Genomic DNA, 10,664 nt, shown 5'->3' on the forward strand with positions numbered 1-10,664 from the left:
AGGTATTTTGTTAGAATCCCTTTGTATTAACGCAGTTATAACTGCTTTATAATGCATTTGTTCATGACTTATTAATCATTAAGAACACATTTACAAATGCTTTATAAAGGGAATCTTAATGTAAAGTGTTACTAAGAGTTTCAAACAAGCTAGTGCAGAATCCTAGTGTGGAGACCAGCATCCAAAACCCGACATATGATGGTGACCAAAAATGCTAGTCTGCCCGCCGAGGTCTCTCTTCATGTATCTTTCATTCTCCCCTCGATCTTTCTTTCACACTCCCCTCTCCTCTCTCCCCCATGCTATTCTCCTGTTGAGTGAGCCACTGTGAAGCAGTTGTGCTCGGTCACAGGCGAGCGCTCGCATTGTCTCTCCCTCCATTACCATTCATCTCACTACAATCCTCTCCGCTCTGCCCCAAAAAAACACACTGAGCCGAGCGCTGTCCCCTCCGCCACAGTAGGGGGGCCACGCAAAGTAAGTCTCATCCTCTTGAGTCTCACAGGGCTTGAATAAGCATGCATGAGGCAGACATGGGACCACCTGGAGAAACACACCACACTTACGCTTAGTGATGGCGTGCGGGTCACGTGACGCTTCAGACGGTACTCACTCTGTATGTACCTTGGCCGGAGACGTTCTAAAGAGGCCGACAGGCCTTTCACAGTGGCCAGATGGGCACTTTCATCAGTCAGGCCTGGTTGGGTATCTTCAGCACGAATTGAAATCGAATATTTCTGGTTTTGCTTTTTCAGAAGCAGTGTGGCGAAACGGTGACAGCTTTGCTTGCTTTTTGCAACATGACGTCTTTGCATACGAGTCATCATCTGAAACAAAATATTCATTAGGTTTTTATTAGATTATTCATTCAATATTTGATTTCATTTGTGAGAATGTTGAGTTAATGGGAAAGGAATCGAAAATGCATAATCTTGTCTGTTATGCACATGTGCACACCCTCATGAGGTGACGTTACAGATTAAACACGTACAGTCGAACACACGGAAATAGACGAAGCTGTGTGGCAAAAGCATATATATATATCCTGCCCAACGTTTTTGAGTTTTACATTATAGAAGTGACTCCTCTTCATGTGGACTTGAATATCACGCCACCAGATCCCACAATCCACCTCTCGCTACTCATTCTGCAACCTGCATTACAGGTTGTGAAAATCATAAAATGGTTTAGCACCATTAATGCGCGCCAGGTCGCCACAAAAATAGATAAACAGTGTATTCAGATCAGCGACCGGTAGCTTCGGTACCCCATTAATCCAGAGTGTGTCTTGCTGGGCAAATGCATTGGAAGTGATGAACAGGATGATTTAGTACCACCCGCTCGGCTCACTCTGTCTGTCTGAGTCGCACGCACAGACGCAGAGCTCTTTCATAAGCCGGGACGGATGACATGATTCATGGCTCTGGTCACAGCTGTTCCAGGAGCATCACAGGCCGGTCACTGCTGGCTTTGCTGGTTTATTCATGCTGTCTGTCGTAGAAATGACAACCTGTGAACTGAGAAACAGTAGATCAACATCTTTTATGGTCAAAAGTCCATTGTGAGAATTTACAATGTTCATATGGAATTGAATTATGTGTATGTTCGAGAAGGCTCTGCATGACTACATCTATGGTGTTTCTACTATCCTTCAGGCAAAAAGTCTGACTGTTAGAAAGAAAATGACATCACTCTTCAAGCTCCACTAATAAATCTGTGAATCACAATAACTCGTGGATCAGTACTGACTCCTTGTTATTAGAACCATAACCACTTTCATGACAAAATATCGTTTCTGAGGTACTACCACCATATCAGATTAATAATTTATCTTTAGGGACTCTCGTGATGTTAAGACTCTGTTAACCTCAGCAAGTGGTGTCTTTGCTACATAATTCGCCATTTTATCGGGCGCCGTCTGCAAGTACAAAACTGTGTCAACTGTGTCAAGACTCACGAAACAAGGCAACGTTTTTTTCATGAGCCTACGAGAGTTCCTGACCTCATTTGAAGTTCTCCTGAGACACGAGAGTGCACCCATCCCCTTCAAAAATCTCAAAGCAGAATTTGAGGACAATTTTCAAAAGAACAATAATTTTACTCATTTACAGTTACATTACAAATAGGACTGTCAATGAATTTAAAATATATGCTGGTAAATTGATCACATTCAATTCGGCTAATCACGCGCATCAATGTTTTCTTACAAAAATGGCTAAAAAAAGAAAGACAATTTAAATAAATCTTCCTCATTTGTTCACTATCATGAGGTTTAAAACCTGTATATGAAGGTATTGTGTCTCAGAGGTTGTGTGTCCATACAATGGAAGTCAATGGAAGCCGATGTTATCTGGTTACCAACATTCTTCAAAATATCTTCTTTTGTGTTTTGCAGAAAAAGTAAAAAATGACATTAGGGTGAGTAAACAAACATTTTTGGGTGAACTATCCCTTTAATCCATTAAGCCAGAGCGTTATTCTTTTTTGCTTGATGTTCATGATAACAGAAACACATGTCCTAGAATATACAGTATTTGGAAGGCTGATGTTGTCGAAATATAATGTCACACACCTGTTGCATTTCGCTGAGTCACAGTCAGACTCTGTCGCAGGAGAACTTCAAAGACACTCCGACGTGCATCATTAAAGACAAACATTGATTGGCTGCTTGACTCCCACCGTTCTGGCGTTTTAATAAAACCTTCACGTTCGGTTCCTGCGAGGTTGAAGCAACACAGAGGTCATAATCAGGGTGAGCCATCCGCAGTGATGCTTCTCATAAAAATATTCATATTCAAAGCTTCGTATTAGTCATTAGCTCCTGTCAGCAGTCAAGGGTAACCACTGAAACGCTATGAAAAATCTTCCTTTAACAAACAAACAATGGAGATAAGTCAATTAGATCTCAACCGTTGCATACAGCCAGTGGAAAAATAGAAACGTCTCGTAAATTTAAACAACAGTTATGCTGAAGCCTGCTGGGATGTCAAGGAGCCGGTGACACACGCTTAAGGAACGTTGTATTAGTGATTTGAACCGCACAAAATTGTTGCATTGTAACAATAATATATTGGATTTATGGGGGTAATTTAATGGAGAGGGCGCTCTTGAGCATCCCTTAACCTAAACCCTTCACCATAGTTGAGAAGAGGTATTAAGATTTAATACGGGACTACTGTCACACACAAAATCTCTAACCCATTTTATGTTTTATATCAGTTTTAGAGTAAACAAACTAAAAATGTGTAGATCATATTCCAGTTCTTTAAAATGGATGTTATTGTGGATCCTGCTGATGAGCTACCTATGGTGAGGTGGACACCGGCCCCTTCTATTCAAACACACCAAATGGACTCTATAGCATGAAAGAACACAACTTTTCATTCAGACTGCTATAAAATGCGTCTCTTATGCTTGAATAGAATTCTGCGGTGTGAAAAAAACACACGGGCTGCATTTACACAACCTGTTCTTTCCAATGCGGTGACCTCTTGGTTTTGTCTGTGAGAACAAACAAAAGCCCTCAGGTCCCCTGCACACACTACCCATAAATCACAGAGAGAAACACTGAACCCAGAACAGGCGGAGACCCAGCCAGAGCCAAAAAACTATGGATACAAGACTGCCATCTATTGTTAGAGAGGAGAACCCTAGCTGGAACAAGGAATGAAGGTTACTTTCCCTTGCTATGATTGAATACGTGAAAAAGTTGGCACTCCTAAATTCATCCTTTATACTCTGGATTTCTAAAAGCTGAAGAAGTATAAAAGACACTAAAGACTAAGACTAAAACCACAGTCATTACTCACAACAAACTAATGTTACTCCAATAAAATAGAGTAGAGAAATATGCACATTGATAAGAGCAGCTTTCAACACTAAACACACATTAGATTGACTGATGTGTTGGCCTTTGATAGTCATATTGGATCCCAATTGTGAGAAATTAAAATTCTCTTTGAAAATCTCTTTGAGAATCTCAAAACCAGCACAACCAGAAGTATTCTATTGCTGATTAAATTCACATTTTTATAATAGTGACCTTTCACTGCACTGAATTATAAAAATACTGCACTCAAAAGTCTAAAATCAGCATCATTTTGTGTACTGTATATACCGTTTTACATACATATATATATTTGATGAAAACTATACATATTTACATTTTGTGTTAAATATGAACCAGACCAGTTCCTGACACATTTTGTCAACAAAACTAGATCTTGTGCACAATGCTGTTAAACGAAACATTCATGAAAGGCCTGAAAATACGTTGGCAAGTCGAACAAAGATTATTGTTTATATGTAAATATTTCCCATTTGTAAGAGAGCTCTAATTCAAGTTGTTTGGAGCATGACATAATAAAACAAAACAAACCATGAATTATTTGCGATTGTGCGCCTGTGTGGGCGAAAAGAAGGAATGATGTAACAAACAATAGAGCGTCTGAAAGCTTTGATTTGGAAGGGGATGAATCCCTGTCAGCTGTGACAGCATGGAGGAGTGAATCTGTCATTCACCTCAATGACAGCGTCCCCCAGATGGTGGCTTTCATCCACGATGGCACCAGAGTTGGAGTTTTTACCTTTAGTTTGCGCCAAACAAGTAAACAAAGCGACTAGCGAGCGCACGACGGCGGCCGCTGGGAAGGATCTGGAAGGATGGGTTGCACGATGAGCAAATAAACATGGTATTATGGGTAGAGGCAAATATGGAATGAGAGTAGGCTTTGTGAAAGCTCATTGTGAGAAGCAGATCCAAGACGGTCTGGCCCCCCATTGGCAGTACAGGAAGTGGTATGATAAAAAGAATGAGTCTGGAAGCTGCTAGCAGGGATAATTACGCGGCAAAGAAAAGGGAGATGACAATGCAGCTCGCCACATTAAAGCCGCGATAAGAGGACGGTCTAATCCACGGGACTATGGAGGGATTAAGGTTGTGAGCTGGTCTTGAGATGAGAAGGTTAACCGGCCGCTCCTCTTCACAGTCTTCTGTCTCTCACTGCTCTCCAGTTTTGTAATTCCATTAGAACGAGGGCAATCTCTTTATCCCGGGGCGCACAGAGAAGAGGAATGCCGAAGAGCCTTGCTGACGTATCCACGGACATCAGTTTTGCTGAGTAATCTGATGAAGAAGGTGATAAAACACATTTGGACAGACGATTGATTTTCCCCATTGCACTGCAGGCTAATGTATGTCAGCGATGGCTGTCCGTATATTATAATTAGATATCAAAGTAGACAGACATGCTGTGGATGATTTTAACAGTTGTACAATAGCCAATGAGAAGTATTTGGACATTGAGTGTTTGATGTACCTATTTGATTTCCAACCACAATGGCATGCTAGCCAGTGCTTCTGGGATTACAAAAATGGAAACACAATATCATTGCCACCATTAGAGTGGTTTAATAGTCAACCGAGAAGTTGCATCACTAGTTTTGTATATTATGAAGCATAAATGGTACAGCATGCAACGCTACCATTTGCTTTGATGGTCTACGATTACCAACAGAGCCAATGAACTGTATTTAATGTTTTTTTTATTTCCTATTACCAAATATCTCCTTGGGTGTCGCCATGTTTGGATGATGTCACGCAGATGCATCAATTGTAAAAATACAAGTGCCTTTCTTTCTTTCTTTTTTAAAGGACACGTCTATTTCTTTGCAAAAGTCCTGCAATCCAATGACATTCATACATTTGAAAGTGTTGCCGAAGTCTTTCCCTTTTATACACAGTTAAAGGGAGAAACACAGTTTCACAAGGGCCAAGATAGAAACAACCTTGATATGTTTATGATACGTGAAGTAGCTCAAACCCTTGAGTTGTCCCACATGTTTGTTTCTTCTCGGATCATTTCTAAAATCTGAGACATATTTGAGCGCATCTTCTTTCGATGTTTAGACATGAGCAAGCGAACTTAGAAACCTCTCCGATCCACTTGAAACACATTCAGCACGAAACTCTATCGCACATTGACACAATCTGTTGCTTGCCAAATCTGAAATGGCTCTTCATACAAAATCGTTGCAATGTTTTCCATTAGCTAATTTAATAAAGTCTCTTTTTAGTGCACACTCGACGGCGCACTACAAGCTGTGGAATAATCAGAGCAATATTTTTAGAAATATTAAGCATTCATAATCACACATGAAGTCCTGTTAATGTTTCTATTGAAAAAAAGGATTTCTAATGGGTGAATGACACACAAAGTAAGAGCTCGAACAAAAAATCCCTTGAGTAGAAAGTAAAAATTCAGTTTTCCATGTTTCCTTAATTCAGTGAAACAAAAAGTCCATATAGTACATACAGTAAAGGTTGACAGTCCTTTAAACGTAAAACATCTCCCTTTGTGTTCAACAAAAAAATGTCAAACAGGTTTGAAATGATATGAAGGTGAGTAAATGACAACTGTCCCTTTAAGGAATGGGATATAAGAGATTGAAGTACTTTATCACTGGGCAGCTTCTTGGTTTGGATGACAGGCTTTTAATTTGAAGCGCATGTAATCATAACTGGCTTGAGTTTATCGTAAAAGTAATGACCTACACGATGGCCTTGGTAGATAATGTGATTCATTCACTCTCTGCCACTCTCCCCTAGAACAGCTTACAACGGAGTACAAGCTCAGAGGAGATGAGACCGTGATGAATAGATGAAATGAGAAAGACCGAATTTGATGCCGCCGTCAGTCCACAGGTAGTAGGTGCAACTGCGCATGTGCAGACAGAACGTATGCAGTGGGCCTAACACACACACACACACAGACACACACACACAGGCATAAAAGATGGAGGTACTTCACATGAGAGTCTACTGCTGTTGAAGTGACAGGTGAAGTATCTGTAACTGAGCTGTACGCCGGCACAGAGTTATAGACGGAAAAAGAAACAAGAGATGGAGAGAGGATATGAAATCCAGAGAAAATCTGTCGATAAGAATCTGTGTAAACCACCTCTGGCTAAATAGTAAGGTAAGACATGTATATGACATGTTTATGGTAATAATATTCACCATTAAACTTGCACTTTCAACTATAGTAAGGATTTCTTCAAATTTGGTTACATTTTATTTCTAAATAAATGTTATTACGTAGAGTAGCCTGCATTTTATTATTCGAACTGAGATGGCGATACAGAGGCAAAAATGTCGCACAACATCTCAAATTCAAACTAAGCAATAAAAAGGCATTCTTCATTCTGCATGGTCATTTAACCCTGCTACAGCTATATGACTGTACACAGAGCGGCATGCTAGGTCACTCAACATCTTGATGCAGTTTTCCTCTCTGCGCTGCATCTGTTTGTCTGCTGATGTCATGAGAATGTTGGGGTGGTTGTGAACACAACTGAGCGAGACGCTAATGAGTGTGTATTTAGTTGCTGCAGGCTGTGTTTGTGTGTGCATTTCTGTAAATGATGTCACAGTATGTTGTATATATCTAATCTGTATCGTGTCACCACATGCTGCGTGTGCATATGTGCACGCGTGATTATCACACATATACGACAAATATTTGTTTCTTCTTGAGAAATAAAGTGCAATGAGGAATTGTGCGCAGTGGCACACGTTGCAAGTATTACGTTATACATCCGTGTCGACTTTAAGGCAGAAGGACAGACAAACGATAACAGATGTGGTTAACCAATCAAACATCAGCTGGCTGGAAACTGATCACCCGTAACGCATCCCCTCACTGACCTGCAAACAGCGGGGAGTGACCTGTCAGAACACGCTAATCATTCTGCTCCATTTAACTGGAATATTCTGCCCTGAACTAACAGTCCTCTGATTATGGAGACGAATGTCATTAAGGAATGCGAGGGAAATGGAATCGTTCAGCCAAACACGTCGGATCAATAGGTCACATGTCGTCGCAAGAGAGGAGTTTTGGCCTCTTGCGAAATTGCAACATTTAGGGAAGAATACATTAAGAATGAATCACGGCATATAAAAGCTACGCTTATTTGTACATGTTTTCAGCGCTGGCTTAGCGCCTGATTCACTGAGGCAATTAAGCAGTTTAAGTAACGGCAGAAACATGTACAACTTTTTAATATATTCCTACCGTAGTCCGCTGTAAACGCAAGAGAGGTCGCAGCTGTGGCCGGGGGTTTAATATATGCGCTCAGACACGCTCCGAGTGTGGTGCTGATGCGACAGTTGTTGGCTTGAGATGCATCTCGATCGGCCATCTATTTCTCTCATTTCCTATTTTTCTTAAAAATAAAATAAAGCACTTAGTAAGCTATTTGCGGTCAACTGCCAACATAGACAGCAGTCTTTGAAGGCAGCATCCTAATTTAAATGCACCTCTATAAGTTTGGAACACCCTATAAAGGTAGCATGCCAGCCACATACGAGCCATTTTTTCTATCGCTCAGCTTTGCGTCAAGTGCTTGCTTTTTGGATGTAAGCTTATGAGTACTTTACAAGAGCTCTGTCCATCAACTCTACTTTAGAATACTTCGTAAATAGAGTCTTCAAATATATCAAACGAGAGTTGCTGTAGGAGCAACGTTTATACGAATTCATTACTCCAGCAATCTTTTGAACACCTTCTGAACACGCTACATCTGTGGAACAGCGTGTTAATGTTGGCTGTCTGAATCTCTAGCCCCAAGGCCTGTAGAAAAACCCTTTAGGCGATTTTCAGTCTCCACGCTGCAAAAAAAAGCTGACAGATGTTTTCGATCATGTGGAGAGTTACCAGGAGGTGCTGGGTCATTTTGAAGCCAAAGCTGCCACTCCGAGTGTTTGAAATGAGCTTTAGCAGTGCATGGATACACAGCCTCAAGCTGTTATAATACCAGTGTAAGGGACACTGGAATTCTAGTTTCCCTGAAGTGAGGTTTCACACAAACAAATGTCCTCCGAGAACCGCAGGTCTCGGTTTTGTTGTTGTTTGGTAGTAAGTAGTGGTTTATTTAGAGACCTACTAAAACACTAGTTTAAACCAGCGTGAACCTACATGATGGGCCAAGCTAGTTTATGGTGCTTGTTGTTGCTTTGGTGATGGTCTATATACAAGGTATCAATCATAAAGTTCCCTAAAACATAAAATATTATAACTTTTCTGTGTATTGAAGTCAAATATAATATGGCCCTAAATATTATAAACAGAATTCGAAATGTTGCCTCAGCAAACAAAGTAAAATAAGTTTAAGTCGAGGCACTAAAATAAAAGAATAACTAAACTTAACTAAAACTAAACAAATCGACTTTTATAGCTACATAAAAAAAAGTATAAAACAATAAAAGCAGATAACAAAATTGCTAAAGATTAAACTAAAATATAAGAAATATTGGCTAATTCAAAATGTAAATGTAATGAAAATCCATAGAAGGGAAGAAAGGAGGCATTTTACGAACTTAAATTAAATCAACAAACAAGAAAGCCTCACGGTAGACTGCCGGCCATAAACCACACACACAAACTTAACAAATATCTGGGCCCGGTCCTCTCTCGTCAACAGACCTGCCGCTCGTCCTCTTAAGCTCCTGATCTCTCCTCCTGTAGCATCAGCGACTGTTTCTGCCTTTTATTTTGTACAGATTGTATAGTTGAAATCAACTGAACTTAAAAATTACTTTAAAAATAACTTTTCTCATTTAAGATTAGATTCAACTTTATTGTCATTACACATATACAAGTACAGTGTAACGAAGATTAAAGATAAATAAATAAAATCTCATTTCAAGTACGGTACAATCTACCCCCAGGGCTTCCGGGCCTCCATTTTACACATGAAGCACAAGCTGACCACCATTCTCAATCACAAAAAAAATTAAACCGTAAAAAGGTTTAAAAAAGGGTACAAGCTAACACAGCACAGAACAGCACACAGTGGACAAAAACACAAAAGAAAGGATCTAAGGAACTCGCTGTCATCCCCAATCTTCCATTAAGTCTCGCCGATTAACTGAGATGAGGTGGGTGTGGATTCCACAGGAAGGGAGGCCCAGTTAAAACGGGACACATCGGAGAAGAATGGGCTCTGTCAGCCCACAGCACGCTTTAATTAGGGCCTATTGTGGACCATGTTCCCTCGGTGAGGCGACTTGGGAACGAAACAAGCACAGAATGGGTTCAGGCAGTTGAGAGAGGCTGAGCAGAAGAGGATCTGACTGCGTGGTACTCAAACACATCTCGACGTCGAACATGGGGTAAGCACACATTTCAGGCGAAATCAAGCACCTGCCTGAGATTTCACGGGATGTTTCCCTCAGGATAAATTGTAGACGAGTTTCTAATACGTCGATGTCATGGATGTTGTAGAGCACTTCGGTGTCTGTTGCTCCTATACAAGCCCAAGCTAGGATGAGATGGTCAACGTACGAATGAAAGATTGTCTCGAGGGAACTTCTGATATATAGCTAACTCTCTGGGAAGAAAAGAAAATATTGATTCGCCCAACAGATTATGAATCAGACATGCAAGATGAAACATAACCCTCACATGTGTTCATCCGGGATAAAGGATCACATGTGAGGAAGTATTGATCCTTTTTCTGTCACGATGATAGATATATACAGCGGATGTTTAAAGATTACTTAGAAATTGTGCAGTGACGGCAGTAAAGGGGGCAAATGTCATATACGTACAAATACATACATTTAAAGCAATATTATAGAGAATGTCTTTTAAGTGTATTCAAAA

Source organism: Barbatula barbatula (genome assembly GCF_947034865.1).
Source record: "Barbatula barbatula genome assembly, chromosome: 17".
In the NCBI taxonomy this organism is placed as follows: domain Eukaryota; kingdom Metazoa; phylum Chordata; class Actinopteri; order Cypriniformes; family Nemacheilidae; genus Barbatula; species Barbatula barbatula.